The 16,080-nt window shown below is 42.6% G+C and overlaps 1 protein-coding gene across 3 annotated transcripts in view; it reads right to left on the bottom strand.

Annotated features, from left to right (window-relative positions):
- The window catches only part of LOC139750241 (NFX1-type zinc finger-containing protein 1), a 612,387-nt gene that overhangs the window by 555,283 nt on the left and 41,024 nt on the right, over window positions 1–16,080 (bottom strand). The window lies entirely within an intron of this gene.

Here is a 16,080-nt window from a genome sequence, read left to right as displayed (position 1 = left end):
TTGAAATTTCTTGCATCACCCTCGACGCCTGGCAGACACTTTGGTGCTGCACCGTCGGAAGGCATACGTCCTTCTGTCGTCCAGCGCTGGAATGAAGACCGTAACCCGCAACATGACCTTGGTCATGACTTGTAAAGTTTATGGCAAATGGACTTGAACACTTTACGCAGTTGTTTTCTGGTGTATGAAGAGCTGAATGGCATATACAGCCTTTCCTAGGAAATAGGTAATAACTCTAATTTGAACTCTTTGGAAACAAGTCCCTGATAAAGAAAAAATAAGAAATTTAACCTGGATCTTAACCCAGCTCATAACTGATAGAAAATGCCACCTGTGGCTTCTGAAACTTAACAAAGATGTGTTTAATGCTTTTCCAAGCAATACCATCATCCGTTCTTATTTGCACTGCGGACAACACAAGTGCCCTACAGAACACCTTAGGGCCACACTCCTATTCAAGCACCTCAAAAAATCCGCTTGGACTCAAAAGGCAGAAATCCCCTCTCTCTGTCTCTAGTCCCACAAATATTCTAACTGTACGACGTGAAGTTGCATAAACGTACAATGTAGCATCATGGGTATGTTTCTTACCACTTCGTCTCGTGATCATCTGTCGACCCAAAGAAACTCGAGGTCGATGCGACTCTTCAGCTACGCACAAGTGACAAGCCACATAAAGCAATGCCGTGTCTTAAACAAGCATAATTCTGCATAAATATGAAAATCTCAACGGAATTCTGTCGCAGCACCAACGCAAAATTTATCAGGGCGGAGTGGGTGAGGAGCCAGACATCTTCTGCTGCTGCCTCAGAGTTTGTTTCATCGTGGAGGAATTTCGCAGGAGAATTTCGCAAAGGCAGTTTTCATCAGGGTCTTATTTTTTATCTTACGACGGTGATAAATATGACGTTACTTACGCTGTGGCCAAGTTTCATGTCAGAATCTGGTACAATGTGAAGTTTACTGGATAAATTTACGGGTTATAAGGTTTCCGTGCGTTATGCACGACAGTTCACGGTGGACATGAGCGGATGAAGCCTCTTCTGGTTTCTGGAGCTACTTGACCACGCGGGAAACGGCGAACCAGTATGAAAAACGAGAATAAAGTCTTCATTTCGTATCCGCCATAAGTGCCAAAGGTATATCCGCTCTACCATACCTACACAAAACTAAGACAATAATGTGATTTCAGGGGGCGAAGATTACCGGGCTCCGCCTGCAAGAAAGAAATATCTTGAGTGAAAAGCCACCGACCATTGCAGAGGCTGTATCACTGAGTGAACAGTCGCGTCAAAGAACTTCTCACTCCAAATAACAACACGTTTACCTGCTGCTGAAAATAGCACATCCCTGGGCTGCAGGAGCCTTTGGGTTACACCCGGACACTTACACAGACACTGGTCCTGGGGTACGTATAAATAAGTAAACAGAGTCAGGTTCCTGGGAGTACACGTTGTGTGTGTTGCCGCTGCTGCTGTTGCTGTTCGTGGCCAGCCGGGTTGCGGTAGTCCCGCGGGGCAGGACGGGCCATAGGTATTGCTTGGTGAAGGACCTACACGATATTCAGGAGGTTCCCTTACCTAAGGGAACTACACAAGACGTTCATCCTGACGGAGGCCTCAGTAATAGGCTTCTTCGCCAAAGAGAAAAATTCCTGGGTTTTGTTAAGACCAATCATGGCCATTCAAACCATTTTCTTTCTTCTTTTATCTACACGAAAGTTATACATAAGCAAGCAAGAAATGAAAGCAAACTTATATGCCCTATATACAGCAAACACATTCAGGCTGTGCATGAAAAAGGAAGAGGCTCCCGTTAGTATCAGAACGAAAAGAAAAAGATAAAGACAAGTAGATAAGGAGAGAAAAGAACACGTTAGCTGTTTATGTCTTTTGAGCAAGTAAGTGCAATTCAACGAAAAAAGGGTACGTAAAATTTCGCATGAAAATACCACGTGAAATACGAAAAAAAAAGGTGATAAATATGACAGCCAAGAAAAATAGGACGATCCTGAAGGGAGCGACTGGTGAGTGATAGAGGGGTGGAGGCTTGATGATATCCTCGTAACCTAGATCGATGCGTCTCGAGGCAATTCATCATCGTCCCAGCTTTTCGTTAACGTTAAGTCAGTGGTTCCCAATCTTGGGGAGTCCACGGACGCCCAGGGGGTAGTAAAGCACCGTCAGGGGGTAGGCGAAGCCTCATCAGGGGGTTACGTGAGCTACATCATGGGATTAAAGAAGTCTCATGAATGGGTTACGTGAAGCTTCATCTGAAGGTAAGTGAAGCTTCATTTGCAGGTTCGTAACACCTCATCTGAGGGTAAGTGAAGCTTCATTTGCAGGTTCGTAACACCTCATCTGAGGGTAAGTGAAGCTTCATTTGAAGATTCGTAACACCTCATCAGGGGGGTTTGTGAAACCTCATTAGAGGTGTATGTGAAGCCTCACGTACATTTCGAGAAACAAAAGGTATATTACCAGTGAACTTTTGGTTGAAGCAGCACACCACTTTTGGCACATAAGCTTAAGTTTAGTTTCCTCTAAGCTAAATCATTATGGCAAGATTTATCAATGCTGAAATAAACAATAAACAAATGTATCAATCAACAAAATAACAGACACCAATGAGCACGTAACGCCTTATACAAAGGATCAGAAGTACGCTAGGTGAATAAGGTTCGACACTATTGACCTAAACAATAAACCTGATTCTCAAATGGAATCTCTAGATTTTGTTAAATTCATTCGCTAAGGGCACAGTTGCCTCTCCATCATCATCACCGACATACCATAATTCGTTAGAAAAAATATTTTTCCCTCAGTCTCTGTAATTGTTACTTGATTCAGGCAACGGTTTCATTAACCCAGGTTTGTGTTGTCTAATTTGTTTCTTTTTGAGTTCTTTTTAACCTAATAGCTTTTGGTCCTTCTAATTACATCTACGATTTAGTTACAAGCTTCCTCGTTACGTCTCTCTCTCTCTCTCTCTCTCTCTCTCTCTCTCTCTCTCTCTCTCTCTCTCTCTCTCTCTCTCGAAGAGAAAATATCGGTAGGGAGATGACCCGAGGCCGTTCAACCGGTGAAAGCTGCTTGCTTGCGAGTTATTCGCGTGCGAAATTAGTTGATAGTTTCCTGGACGGTTACAGGTTTTTCTATTTCGTTTTATCTTTCCTCAGACTATTTTCCGTTGATCTCCTTCATCTAGAGTCAGCCATCACCTTATGAATCTGCCATCCAACTTCTATGAATGTGTATGTTTTTTCTCATCCCATATTAGATTAGTTAGTTACCCTCTTCATAGTTCGGTCAATCATCCTGCTGCTCATACATTTCGCATAAGATCATTCTGTGGTTCATACATCTGCACAAGATCATTCTGTGGCTCATACATTTCGCAGAAGATCATCCTGTGGCTCATACATTTCGCACAAGATCATCCTGTGGCTCATACATTTCGCACGAGATCATCCTGTTGCTCATACATTTCGCACAAGAACATCCTGTAGCTCATGCATTTCGCACAAGAACATCCTGTAGCTCATGCATTTCGCACAAGACCATCCTGTGGCTCATACATTTCGCACAAGAACATCTTGTAGCTCATACATGGAATCGTTCTTAACATTATGGTCTGAACGTAGTCAGATTTTGCTTAAAGTAACACCAGCACTGTGTAATGGGGACATTACACAGTGCCTCCGCCTACATACTGTCCCCACAGTGCCTCTCTCTATATATACTGTCCCCATAGTGCCTCTATATATACTGTCCCTACAGTGCCTCTATATATACTGTCCCTACAGTGCCTCTGTCTAAATACTGTACCCAGAATATGGTGGCTTTGTCATCAGCACTATCCCTATCGCATATATCCACACTGACGACTGCATTATTCCCAGTGCATTGTGCTCCTAGCAACAACACTGTTCCTAGTGCATACTGCCTCTGACAACAACGCTGTTCCTAGTGCATACTGCCTCTGACAACAACGCTGTTCCTAGTGCATACTGCCTCTGACAACAACGCTGTTCCTAGTGCATACTGCCTCTGACAACAACGCTGTTCCTAGTGTATTGTGCCTTTGACAACACCACGCAACGTTACCACTATATCGTGCCCCTAACAACAACTAGTACCTCTGACAACAACACTACCTCCAGTATGTTGTGTTTGTGACAACAATATATGTGGTGCCTCTGACAACTACGCTTTCTCCAGTGAACAGTGCCTCTGACAACAACACTATCTCCAGTATTTAGTAACCCTGACAACAACACTAATTCCAGCATATTTCTCACAACGACGTTACTATTTCCAGTACCTGTTGGCTGTGATATATAATGCCTCTGACAACCTTGCTCTCTCTAATATAAATTACCTTTGACAACATTATATACTTTTAGTATTTAATGCCTCTGACAACAACATTGTCTCCATTGCATAATACCCTGTATACTTATGATATTCTGTTTACACATAATACCCTGTTTACTTATAATACTCTGTTTACTTATGAATACCCTGTTTACTTATAAATACCCTGTTTACTTATAATACCCTGTTTACTTATAATACCCTGTTTACTTATAACTCCATTCACTTATAATACCCTGTTTATTCAAAATACCCTGCTTACTTAAAATACCCTGTTTACTTATAATACCCTGTTTACCTATCTCACCCTGTTTACTTACAATACCCTGTTCACTTATCTGAATTTCTAAATGACCAACTACGTAGTTCTGAACCAAGTAGAATGAGGAATTTATCGGGAAAAAAATATCTGGTAGGTTGTCAGGCACATGTGTGTGTGTGTGTGTGTGTGTGTGTGTGTGTGTGTGTGTGTGTGTGTGTGTGTGTTTTGTCTGTGATATTCTTAATGATGCTGAGTAGTCTTTGGGAAAATACGCTTGTGAAATTCTTGTGGCCAAAAAGAAAAAAAGAAAATGGAAAGAGAAAGCTTTTAGCCTCAAAAGTTATACCAGCCTGAGCCAAACATTTTTACGCACTTTGAACATAAGTCAAGAACACTTAAGGTCATGAAGGCCTGAGACTTGCCAGGCGATAGAGACCGTTCTGCAATTTACACGTTGTATGACACTTTATTGTTGGACTCCTCGGTAAAGAGTTAAATGAATAGACGTATATCAAACGAAAAGCTTTCGATATATATATATATATATATATATATATATATATATATATATATATATATATATATATATATATATATAAAATGTTTGAGGACTAAATGTGGCGTGAGGTGGTTTGATCAAGTAATGAAAAGGTAAGAGAGATGTGTGGAAGTAAGAAGGGTGTAGTTGAGAGAGCAGAAGATAGGTATGTTGAAGTATAGGCATATGAACGCGCGCTTTCACAGAACACATAATGCCCTCCAACATCAAGAAATCGAACCTGGGAGTTTTCGCGTGGTAGTTTGGAACGCTAACCCCTCGGCTACAATCGCCCCTAAGAAGGAAATGACTATTCGATCACTAATAATCGAATAACCTTCGTCTCACATCCAGGAGCAACGTGGTCTAGACCGGTCGAATCCCATCAGGCTCACATTAACAGTAGTTAGCGCGCGTGCGCGAACACACACACACACAAACACACACACACACACACACACACACACACACACACACTTGAGACTGAGTGTGAACGAATGTGGCCTTTGTCGTCTTTTCCGAGCGCTACCTCACGCGCGCGGAGGGGAGGGGAGGGGGGTGCCGTTTCATGTGTGGCGGGGTGGCGACGAGAATGGACGAAGGCAGCAAGTGTGAATATGTACATGTGTATATATGTAAATGTCAGTGTATGTATGTATATGTATACGTTTAAATGTATAGGTATGTATATGTGCGTGTGTGGGCGTATATGTATATACATGTATATGTGGGAGGGTTCGGCCATACTTTCGTCTGTTTCCTTCGCTACCTCGCGAGACAGCGGGAGACAGCGGCAAAGTATAATACAAATAAATATTTATATATATATATATATATATATATATATATATATATATATATATATATATATATATATAGATAGATAGATAGATAGATAGACAGATAGATAGATAGATAGACAGATAGATAGACAGATAGATAGATAGATAGATATATAACTTCCCAGTAGGGCTAGAATAATACCTGAATATGTGCCCAGATGATGCCAACCTTGTGAACGATACAAGGAACGTTCAACACGGGGGCGGTCCACACACACACAGAGAAATCGACACAGTACTGCCAAACGATAGATGAAATGTATTCCAGTCAAAAGCTGTTCGAATGCCTTTGTAATGAAAATGAGGCAACGTGGAGGGAAACCAAGCTATGGCCAATCCTTGTGCAGAAATTTTGGTGTGAGGGAGGAAAGTTGGGTGACAGGGTGACATAGCATCACGTTCATCATACGAAAAGCATACGAGGAAAATTGTCATGGAAGTCAACTAAATCATGGCGAATGCTAAAAACTGTTCTCATCGCCGTGGAAAATAGATGTTCAAAAAAGAAAATGGTCACTGCACAATCAGTCATAATTTACGGTACAAGAAACCGTTTAATCTCTTTGAGAGGGCTCAGCAACAGGCGAGGAAGACTCAACCTAAAGCATGGGAAATAAGCTTGAAGAACTTCTCAGCCACAGTAGGGAGATGGACCAGAGGAGCCTTCGTTGTCGCTTGTAAGCTTTTCAAATGGTCAATCAATATCGACACTGAACAATTTTCTGAGGAAGGGATGAACCGATCAACTAGAGGGCGCCACTAAAGACTGAGCACGAAGACTCACAAATTATGGGCATATGTTTGTATATATATATATATATATATATATATATATATATATATATATATATATATATATTGGAATAGGTCACAGTTGTGCGCGTGATCAAAAACTTGACAGAAAATTCTGCTCCGTGGGCTGTGTTTACAGAATACCTTGTAAAAGCTGTACTATGTTCTATGTTGGGCAGATTGGTAAGGGTCTTTAAGTTTGACTTTAGCAACAAAAATGTAGTATAAAAACAGGACAAGAATCAAATGCTTTGATTAATCATATTTAGAATTATGATCATTGTACTGACTGGAGTAACGCTAATTCAATTATTAACTAATTCCTTGACCAGGAAATATATCATTGAATCTTCTATTATTGAATACACAAAGAATTGTAAGATGAATATTAGTGAAAGTCTATATAAACTGGATAGTTTTAGTTTTGATGAAATATGTAAACAGTTCTCTTTCTCATCCACATAATAAAATTTTATGATACTCATGTTGCCAGAATTGAACACACCCGACCTCCATTCGGGTAGTCACTCGTTTACCAAATGGCGTCCTAGCTACGTCTCTTCGTTGTATATCAACTGACAGTTATATATCTTTCTTGTATCTCCCCTGATGATATGATTATTACACGAAAGTGCACTTGGGAACTTGTCGTGTTTCATTTCCCTGTCGTTAAGAAAGTTAATATATATATATATATATATATATATATATATATATATATATATATATATATATATATATATATATATATATATAATGCGTGTGTGTGTGTGTGTGTGTAGTGACCGCCATGATACAGGCAAAAGATGCCGAAAGTAAGGGACATTATGAATTTAAAAAAATTCAGTACGAGAAAATGATTCTAAAAATTAATCCGGGCTCCTCATGGTGTTAGTAAACTTGACTACGAAAGGTAGAAAGGTTATGGAAGAGGGGAAAAAAAGAAAAGTAAGAGGAGAACTGCACAGTTTGGTTGTTCGAAGAAAGGAGGAGGAGGAGGAAGTATCATAACGACTAATCCTCGAGTTACCACTTCCAAACAGACACTGCGGGAAGCAGCGGCCAAAAGCGAGCCTCGGGTTACATGTAGACAGCTCACGTATGCTGCGGCCGAAATGATATCTGTAGAAAACGGAGTGAGAAGCAACATCATAGAAGCTGATGGTAGGAGAAAGAGGGTGCCTGGAGCATTAATGAGACGGAAGGATTTTGATTCCATACTCGCTAGTGGAGAGATGGAGGAAAAAACCACCTTAGATATGAGAGCAGTACTCCATGTTAGGGCGAACAATGAAAGGAAATACTTCTTAAAGCGGTAGATAATCGGCCGATTTTCGACGAACTGTGTAAAGAAATGATGTTTGTTGATAACAAAGAATTTCAAGAAACCGAATGATAGAAAAGAGGGTCTGACAAATGGATCCCTGTGAGAAAGATATTCCTTCCAGTAGCTCGCTCGCTCACACACACACAGACACACACACACACACACACACACACACACACACACACACACACACACACACACACACAGACGGTGAACTACCTCTTTCCATGTCACTCTTGATTTATGTAACTTCTCCCCTTCATTATCCAACTTCATGATAGTCCCTTCAGCTCACCAGGTGCGTGCAACAGACGCCTGCCTGTAGGTGATTGATCTCTGCTGCCCTCCTCCCTCTGTTCTATTATAATGTACTAATTGGTTATTCTCCTCCTCACTACCTGTCCTTTCACTCCACCCTCTCGTGTGACCCTTCCCTCCCTCCCTCACGAGTATCTCTCCACACTCACACTGCCCTGCAAGTACTTGAGCACCACCAGTCCCTTCAGGTTGGTCATCTCCATCTCTATCCGTCGTCAGAGCCTAGGGGCATGGTGAGAGTGTATTAGATCTCAAGAGTCATCCATAGCACCTGAAGCCGTTGAAGATTTTTTTTCTGATTGGTGGTTGTTGGTTGACGGTGACGGCCTTAATGACCCTGGAGAGCGATAGGCCTGAGGCTCGAACATCCAGCCACAGTCCTGCTTTCCATGAGCATGTTTTCATCTACCCACCTTTGGCCCTTCCATCTGAGCCCCTGTGCCCTTCACACTGTTACACTTCCCCTCACATCTCCGTCCCTTGGTGACTGGTTGTTTACCTTCCACGGCCGCCCCTCCACACACACATCACGGGGGTAAGAGTAGTTACATTATATGTAGCCAGGAAGCCCTCCATGTCTTACGTCTAGCACGTCAGATCACCTCGACGCTCGACCTCACGACACCCTCAGGATGAGTACTAGCCAAGCACTTACCTCAAGAGTCAGTGTTACCGAGGCTGGTGTTTGGAAACAGCGAGACCGACGCCCATGAATATTTTAAAGCGACCTGCGGGCGAGCGCTATTCATGATAAACCTGGGATCTCTCCAGCTCAACACCCGCTCCCCTGCACTTCGTTGGCCGCGACTCAGACAACTGCAGGTGGAACTGACCACCTCTGACTGTCTTACAGGAAGGCAAGATGTGCTCCTTGCAACAAGGAAGTTATATATATATATATATATATATATATATATATATATATATATATATATATATATATATATATATATATATATATATATAATTTTTAATTTTTTTTTTAATTTTCCAAAAGAAGGAACAGAGAAGGGGGCCAGGTGAGGGTATTCCCTCAAAGGCCCAGTCCTCTGTTCTTAACGCTACCTCGCTATCGCGGGAAATGGCGAATAGTATGAAAAAAAAAAAAAATATATATATATATATATATATATATATATATATATATATATATATTGTATATATATATATATATATATATATATGTATATATATATATATATATATATATATATATATATATATATATATTGTATATATATATATATATATATATATATATATATATATATATATATATATATATATATATATATATATATATATATATATATACGACAACGAATATAATACAGTGACGGGATGTGTGGAAAAAAAGGGGCGTAGTTGAGAGAGCAGGTGTTGAAAAGTTGGCAAAGAGGATAAATGTCTCAGAAGTGGAGGGAACAAGTAGAACCGGGAGATCAAATTGGAGATGGAAGGATGGAGTGAAAAACTTTTAGGGCGATCGGGGCCTGAATATGCAGGAGGGTGAAAGGCATGCACGGAACAGAATGAACTGGAACGATGTGGTATACTGGGGTAAAAGTGCTTGAACCAGGGCATGTGAAACGTCTGGGTAAACCATGGAAAGGTCTGTGGGGCCTAGATGTAGATAGGGAGCTGTGGTTTTTGTGCATTACACATGACAGCTAGAGAATGAGTGTGGGCAGATGTGGCCTTTCTTCGTCCGTTTCCTTTCGCTACCTCGCTGACGCAGAGGGTGGTGATCAGGTGTGGGGAAGGTGAAGAGAATGTATATGTTATCTCTTCTTTTCCATCATGCATTTGTGCTGTTTCCTGTGGAGCGAGGTGACATCGGGAATGGATGAAGGACACCAAGTATGAATATGCACATGTGTACATATGTATACTTACGTGTATGCAAATGTATATATTTGCATGTATATATTTGAATATTCACGTGTATGTGCAGGAAACAGCGTTCAGGAAAGAAAAAAATTATAGGACGTAGGTAAGGGAGGACATAGGTAAAGGGGATGAGTCATAGGTACAGGGGTTAAGGGAGGGATATATAAATATATATATATATATATATATATATATATATATATATATATATATATATATATATATATATATATATATATACATATATATATATATATATATATATATATATATATATATATATATATATATATATATATATATATATATATATATATATATATTTAATATATGCAGGTAAAACCACAAAGTAACGGAAAATACGAAGTATTAAGCTATTTTTTTTTCGTCTTGTCAATGTAATATACAAAAGTGTGTGACACCGCAGTTGTCGTTTCCTTGTGGTTTTACCTGCATCTGATGTACACTGGCTACTTGTGTACTTTTTGCATATACATTCAAACAAAAAGTGCAAAAGATGTATGTATGCGAAAATATGAGTAATATAAGAAAGCGCTTGATACTTCGAAGTGACTGCTTCCCTGTGGCTTTTTCCCTCTATATATACTGATGCTTCGATTAACACAGTTTGCTTAAATTCTTAAATACTAAAAAAGAAAAAAAAAACTGCTAAGAACTTTAGTTACAAGCGGGAGAGAGAGAGAGAGAGAGAGAGAGAGAGAGAGAGAGAGAGAGAGAGAGAGAGAGAGAGAGGGGAGGGAGAGAGAGAGAGAGATGGCCAGAGGCGCCGTCTGTGGACAGAATACAAGGGAGATGGCGAGTGAGGGCGGATCGATGAGGGGAAAATGCCAGTGGGGGGGCGTGGGGATGAGACAGATAAGGGGGAATGAGAAAGACTAGTAAGGGAGGGTGGCGGTGAGTGAGTGAGTTTAGCGAGAGTGGTTATAGGGCAGGGAGAGAGAGAGAGAGCACGTGAGGTCGTGGGTAAGAGCAGGAGGGAGGTGGGTCGGCGGGTGAGGGAAGGAGGCACGGATGACTGAGGAACAGATGAGAGAGAGGACAGCAGGGCTGTGAGGGTGGCCATGAGGGAAGGACCACCGCCGAAAACTGTGAGGTGGAAGTGATACGTTAGGAGGAGAAAGACATGTTGAGTGAGTAGGTAAGGGAGGACGTAGGTAAGGGAGGACATAGGTAAAGGGGATGAGTCATAGGTACAGTGGTTAAGGGAGGGATGATACTGGTGTTGGAGATATGTGGGTAAGGGACACTCACTGACTCATCCCGTGTCTCTGGGGGGTAAACCCACCCCAGCTCGATGCGCTAGTTCCCTGGTTTTTTTACTACTTGACCTCTGGTGACCCGAAAAGCGATCGGCCATACGGGCTGTTGTGTCCCTTACCGACCGAAGTGCATCTTTGAGGCGAATGTTGTGTCCTTTGCCGATGACATTACTTACGCTCGATATGACGAATGCCGACGCGTGATGACCCGTCAAGCCTTAACATGGCCAAAAATATATCCCTGAATAGAGGCCACTTCTAAAAAGGCCACTCAACTCTCGTCTCCAGGAAATGCTCACATCAATATATATATATATATATATATCTTTTCTTTTCTTTCATACTATTCGCCATTTCCCGCATCAGCGAGGTAGCGTTAAGAACAGAGGACTGGGCCTCTGAGGAAACATCCTCACCCGGCCCCCTTCTCTGTTCCTTCCTTTGGAAAATTGAAAAAAAAAAAAAAAAAAACGAGAGGGGAGGATTTCCAGCCCCCCGCTCCCTTCCCTTTTAGTCGCCTTCTACGACACGCAGGGAATACGAGGGAAGTATTCTTTCTCCCCTATCCCCAGGGATATATATATATATATATATATATATATATATATATATATATATATATATATATATATATAACTGCCACGAGTCGGACCGTATATAACTACCACGAGCAGAGCCGTATTTAACTACCACGAGTCGGGCTGTATATAACTGCCACGAGCCGAGCCGTATTTAACTGCCACGAGCCAGCCTTATATAACTACCACGAGCCAGCCGTATATAACTGCCACGAGTCGGGACGTACATAATTACCAGCAACGAGCCAACAAGCATAGTCCCAGTCGGCCATAACATATGGCGTCTCGGGGACATAACACTTGGCATGTCGACCCTCGATATCTCGTCTTCTCGCTACGTCCACTAGATACAATACGGGCCTGGACATGTGGCCACTCCCGCCAGACGTAAATGAGACACGTAATGGAATTTACGATAAGAATGGCTACGACTCGCCCATATCTAAGCGGGGACCGCATAACACAACAAAATGAAAAAAAAAAGGGATGTTCTGTTGGAGGACTGTTACAACACATGACTCACAACCCTGTTGCTAAGTCTGTGGGATGTTCTGTTGGAGAACCGTATAACACATGACTCACAACCCTGTTGCTAAGTCTGTGGGATGTTCTATTGGAGAACCTTATAACACGTAACTCACAACCTTGTTGCTAAGTCTGTGGGATGTTCTGTTGGAGAACCGTACAACACACGACTCACAACCCTGTTGCCAAGTCTGTAATTCCGCAAGTTTATCATGTAAATGTGGACTAAAGATGACTAACCAAAGACCAATACGTATATAAGTCATGACTTTCACCGACAGGAGTGACCGTCAGTTGGCCACGCATGATCAACTCGTCAGGGAGAGGAAAAGATATATTTGCCCATAGAATGCACGATGTCTTGTCCTGTGCCAAGGTCTGAGGGATGGTTTTTCCGTCCATACCGCAGAGATGGCTAAGGACCGCATCATGGATGGAGGTAGCTTGTGGATCCTGATCGTCCTAGGTAGTGAAGCATGGATGGAAATAGAGGAAACCAGTTTCTGAGTTTCGGGTAGAGATAGAAGAAAAAAAAAAGGTACGATTCATGGAAACCAGGCCAGTATACGAGTCTCGGGTTGGAGACACGTGACACGACGTCTACGAACCATCACTAGAACATGTTAATGGACGAATCTGACATGAACATGTGTGCTCGAGGTCATCCAGGTATCATGGAAAGCTTAGAAAATAGTCTTCACGAAACGCCACTTACCCGTCCGAATCCCACAGCCTCTGAGCCTTTTCATGGCCTGTGTCCCCGACCTGATTACAGCGCCTGTGACCCCCATCTCCGGCCACAGACACAGGTCCTCACCAGAGGCAAAACCCGGCAAGTGAAAGTTGCCTCTCGCTCAACTCCTCTAATGACGCACTAACGAGACTTTTTATGCGCCGCAAAAGTTACAAGTTTTATGGTCATCGCAACCTAAGAACTTTCGGAATAGATCAGAACTTATAAAGCCTCAGCTTCGTCTACTAGATTTATCGTTTAGCTTCCCCTTTGTCAAGCAGTGTTTAACATTTTGGATTCTCCCCCTCCAGAGGAGCGTTGGAGGAATTGTATTCCTGTTAGAAGACTGAAGATTACCGTCATGTCTACGTGTACTGGTGGTGATATCTCCTCGTACCTTCGTCGTCACATCCTTGCATCACTATCCTGACCTGCTGCGTTCATGGCTCCCTCTCCCGCTAGGCTCGGGGGATCAAGGCTCTCGCGTGGGCGTGTATGTATGTATGTTAAGAAGCTCAGCGGTGCAGCGTGACGGCTTTGGTAATTGCGGGAGGCCACGACCTCCAGCATTTCTCGGGCAGGAACACTTCTTCATCAACAGAGAATCCCGAGCTAATGGTGTATTGCGACTTGTAGTACATACTGAACAGATGGTCATTCCTCCGACTTCTGAGTAGTTCTCCTTGGTAGTGCTCATCTGTCCTCCATTCACGACGTCCAGCAGGAAGAACACTCACTCTGTCTCTCTCTCTCTCTCTCTCTCTCTCTCTCTCTCTCTCTCTCTCTCTCTCTCTCTCTCTCCAGAACCCACATATATCCATCAATCATACTGAATGAAAGAAACGTTTGAATCAATCATGAAAATCGTTTGTCAGTTCTTCCTAAGCCAAAACTTTTCATTTAAACATTATCCATTCACAGGCATCTGAGGCGTCCACTGCTTTTACTGGTGCCACCTGCTCTCCATTCTCTCACACCTGCTTCTGGAACTATATCCTTCCTGAAGCAGTATTTTGGCGAGAAGTTTACTCTATAACTCATTGTTATTGTTTGTCGTCTCCTATTTCCTCTGCAGCTCTGTTCTCACGACGGAGGCAGTGTGTGTGTGTGTGTGTGTGTGTGTGTGTGTGTGTGTGTGTGTGTGTGTGTGTGTGTGTGTGTAGATCGGAGTGACCGAGGTGGACGGCGTAGGCTGAGCAGTGGGACAACCTTGATCATAAAGCAGAAATCTCTCGTTCATAAAAGAAAGAATCACCGAAATATGAAGGGAGCAAAACTGAATGTGGTTCACTTTCTCCTTTTCAACAATGGACGTGTAGTTAACCTACGCGATTGTGTTACTTTCCTGAAGAACAAACGATATCTGCATTTAAGCCAGACATGACACTGTTATCGCTTCGGTCAGCCATGCAGGCGATGTGGCCCTTCTGTTCTTATCGTAGCTGTGGGGGAAACACACATGGCCATGCTGATCCCTGGCATGGAATAAGGTCATCATCTTCAGTTCACATCGGGTCGCTTTTTGACGACGTCGAGCCAGGACCCTGTTGGTCACATGACGATGTCGAGGCCATACTGATAGGCAGGTCAATCTGGGAGGGTGTCGAGCAGGGATACTGGCCGTGTCGTGACGCCAAGATCGTCTCGAGCCAGGATATTACGCCAGTCGCTTGATGGAATTAGAAGGGAAAGAGAAGCGAAGTGCTGGATGGACGGATAGTACATAGAGCCTCTCGTATGCTCCTGTACAGGAGGTCTGAACTGAGGACTGTAAGTGAGAGGTGGCGCTATGGCGATGCCAAGCTTGGAGATTACCGATCATGTGAGGTTGTGGCGAGATCAAACTGATGGGGTTCAGACTAGGAATCTACAACCTACCTCGTGACGGTGTGACACCACAGTCAAACTACTCGTTACGTGACGCCCGTGCTACAATCTAGCTGTCCCGTGATGCCTGTGACGGGATGGTTGTGGAAGAGACTATCATCAGAGGAGGTGCTCAGAGTGTGGGTCAAGCGAGTCGGATGTCATCTCGTGACTACCCTCGCACACACACACACACACACACACAACACCCCTGCTGGTCGTGAAAGATACACAAGGACGCGGTCGTAGTGCATACTAGATCCAGCTTGTATCATCCTCCTCGAAAATACGTATAATTCTGACTTAAACACGAACATAAACCAACGGTTCCATCACCAGAGGGAGAGACACATAGAAAAACACAAAAGGATGCTATTTTGCAATCGTTATCAAATCATATATTCACCGGGGGATCAGTGAAACAATGACTGATCTCCTTTGAGATAAGCCTCTCTATTTTTCAACACCTGAGAGGGGGTTTCAGACTTTTGCCATTTGGGTGAACATTGTCAAGGGGGCAGCGAGTGGCACGCTGAAATAAAACGTGCTGAGCTGCGCTTCCATTCCCTTTTACTTACGATCCTCGAGAGTGAGGTGAATTTGCTGACGTTACAAAGGGGCTTGTGCGCTGTCCATAAATTCCCAGCTTGTAATGCCAACAGTATTTTAGGAGACACATTTATATGCATTCATGTTTTACACAGGAAAATATTCCCAAGAGTTTCTGTTATAAATGCAAGCCCAGGTTTTGGC

Source organism: Panulirus ornatus, chromosome 9 (assembly GCF_036320965.1).
Source record: "Panulirus ornatus isolate Po-2019 chromosome 9, ASM3632096v1, whole genome shotgun sequence".
Classification (NCBI taxonomy): domain Eukaryota; kingdom Metazoa; phylum Arthropoda; class Malacostraca; order Decapoda; family Palinuridae; genus Panulirus; species Panulirus ornatus.
Note: the sequence above shows the minus strand (reverse complement) of the source record. Positions and strands in the feature narration are given on the sequence as shown.